The following is a 3264-nucleotide window of genomic DNA, read 5'->3' as shown; positions in this document are numbered from 1 at the left end:
GGAGCAGCTGGGCCCGTGAGCCATGGCCGCCGGGCCTGCGCGTCCGGAGCCTGTGCTCCGCAACGGGAGAGGCCACGGCAGTGAGAGGCCCGCGTACCGCAAAAAAAAAAAAAAAAAAAAAAAAAAAAGAATCATAAGGTGATTTGTGTCCATTTTTAGATCAATACATGTTTTGGTAAAATGCTTATAAAAATACTTTCATTCCATACTGAGGGAATGTAAGAAATTTTTGCAGCAGTCCATCTCTACATTACTCAGGACTGAGAAACACTGACCTACATAGTTGTTAGATAAAGTCATGAGACAGGAGATTTCCAAGGGTGTACAAAGAAAAGTACGTCAAGGATAACGTAATTTAGTACTTAACCTTCTATTATCTTGTACTCTTGCTATTGCCTCAGATACATTAACCTTGACTCAAGTAGGCGAAAAGCTCCGGGTAAGAACTGAGTGCTGCGTTCATGCCTAATAAATATTTGTTCTGGTTTTGTGTGTGTGTTTTCCAAATCAACTGCAGAACAAGACTACCTTGGGCCCAGTTATTAGCTGCAAGGATTACCACTTTCAAATTATGATAGAATAAATGTTAGAAACACATCTATTTCACAAGAATACTTATGTTTATTTTGCCAACGTGCAGAACTTTGAGAACCACCCCCATCTATGTTCTGCCTCAATTTAATGAGATTTCCACTGAAACTCATTCCCTCCCTGCTACTTCTTGCCTGTAACAAAACAACTTGAATATTTAATCCAGTTTTTGAAGTTGTCACTACATTTGACCTTATAAAGTGCTTCTTAATTTTAAAGAGGAGGGGAGGGAATAGTATATTTATACACTAATGCAAACATCTAGCAATACATTTCCTTTAAGGATATAGATTGGACGGCATCTGTATAACTTACAAATCAGGTCCTTATGCATGTCACTTATAATTGGTTCTTTAACCTCAACCCTAACTTGAACCGTCTTCAAATATCAGAACAGGTAGACTGCTTTGCCTCTGACCAACCCCAGTGGTGTCAAGCAATAATTGTTGCCTCTTGTCTTTACTAAAAGAACTCTGAAATCCAGGTTATCCAACTAGGAAAATCCCAACTAGTCCTTTGCTGGAGTCATACTGCACACATCTACTTAATTAGATGAGAGATAAAAAGATAAATTTATTGGATAGCAGCAGGCCTCTTTCTGGTTGATCTGCAGCAGTCTTCTCAGGGAAGTGATGCTAGTCCATTTTTTAGTATAGCTGGCCACTGACAGGACCAGGCGTTGTCAGGTATTCTCAAGCATGGACCAACCAATGACCATGAGGTAAGGTACCCATAAATGCTTAACTGACTTTGATGGAGGTAATAATTAGCTACACCAATCAGATAACCTCCTTGAAGAATTTGTAATTATTCTAGAAAGAGTATAAAGGATTTGCCCGGATTACAGAGTAGACACGCAGAGTGGACAAGAGGCACCATGACCTAGAGAACACATAGACTGGGAGACAAAGAAAACAGTACAGTCATTCTCTAGAGCAGTGGTTCACAAACTTCAACACGTGTCAGAATCATTGGCGGGCTTGTCAAAACACAGATTGCTGGGGCCCACATGCGGAGTTTCTGGTTCAGTGCTCTGGGGTGAAGCCTGAGAATCTGCATTTGTTCAAAGTTCCCAGGTGATGCGGTTGCTGTTGATTCAAAGATCACATTTGAATAAGGATGGAGGTTGGACATAATAGAGATGCCATATGGGGCCATGTGTTTAGAGGCTGGGCAGGGCGTAGAATGCCAGGTTGGAGGTCAGGAAGAAACTGAGAGTGGAGACAGGAGGGAGAGCTCTTGTCAGAGAGTAACTGTACTTATCCTTCATCTCTTTGAAAAATCCTTTGGAGAAGCTTACAGAGGGGAGAGGAGAGACCAAGACAGGGAGATTAGGGAAGAGTAATGACAAGGGAGGGGAGGAGAGTTAACAAAGAAGAAAACAGAGATTATGGTCTAAAGTCAACACAGCTGCAGTGGCTAAGCTACAAACCTGGTTTGGAACCTACAGGCATTCAGGGAAGATTGTGTGAGCTTCATAGCTCTTATTATGAGATGGAAGAAAATATACCGGTTCCTCAAAAGTACAGCAAGTTTTCCTAGGACTAAACTCAATAAAATGTCTTACTTGGAAAAAAAATCTTATTTGGAACACGAGTAAAATTGGGTTATACTCATAATAACATCATGCTGATAAAGAATTCATGTGGCTATCTTTATAGGACATTTCAATCGTCATTTTCTAATATTTGCTCAATGAAAATGAAGATTATGAATAAATTTAGCTTTGGAATTTTTATTATAGTGTTCACTTAGAGCAATATGCTAAATGTCTCATTTTTAAAAAAAGGCACATACAGATTTAGTCTGTCCTTCATTCCTAACACCTACCTGATTCTGGTCCTTACCAACTCACACCCAGACTAATGCCACAGCCTCTTACCTGAGCATTCTGCCTTCAGGCTCTCCTCCCTTCAAGATGATTTGTGCATCACTCCAAGAATCATCTTATTAAACTGATGCTTTGATAACACAAAATGCTTGCTCAGAAGCATTTCATGAATCTTTTGTGCTTATAGGATAAAGTACAAACTCCGTGGCCTGTATTCAAAGTTTTTATAGAATGGCCTCAACATATCTCGCCTCATCTCCCATGACTGCAGGAAGGAACCCTTTCTTCTGACATAACTAAAGCATTGTTTTACACTAAAATTGCTTTCTGCCCCTTTTACCATTGCCCTTGAACTCTTGCCATCCTCTCATCTGAAATATCCAAACCTTCCTTTCCTACCCTACCAATCCTCCAATCTTCTCCTTGTGCCACCTCGGACAACTCTAGCTGCAGGTTAATTTTCCTCCTTTGGAATTCTGTAATTCTTATGTTATATGAAGAAACCATGTCCCACCAACCAGACTAAAAGTTCCTTGGGGACAGTGTGTTTTAAAGCCTCTTTTTACTCTTAATAGTCCATGGCATGGTACCTTGAATGTACTAAACACTTAAGTATTTGAAGTGACATTGATAGTATAGAAGAGAAAATGGCTGATTGTACCTATAGCCATCCATATTCTTTTAATTGGATTTTTCCATCTATAATGACTGTCGTTCAGTAAAGTAGCAAGTTAATGTGATACAGTCATTCATCCAACAAGGTGGTTTAGATAATTGAGTTTCTCGTTTTGCTTTATTAAGCATCGAACCTTCATAGAAGTTATTTAGAATATTCTTTTTTT

Source organism: Physeter macrocephalus, chromosome 2, assembly GCF_002837175.3.
Source record: "Physeter macrocephalus isolate SW-GA chromosome 2, ASM283717v5, whole genome shotgun sequence".
NCBI lineage: Eukaryota > Metazoa > Chordata > Mammalia > Artiodactyla > Physeteridae > Physeter > Physeter macrocephalus.
This window is presented reverse-complemented; position numbering follows the sequence as displayed.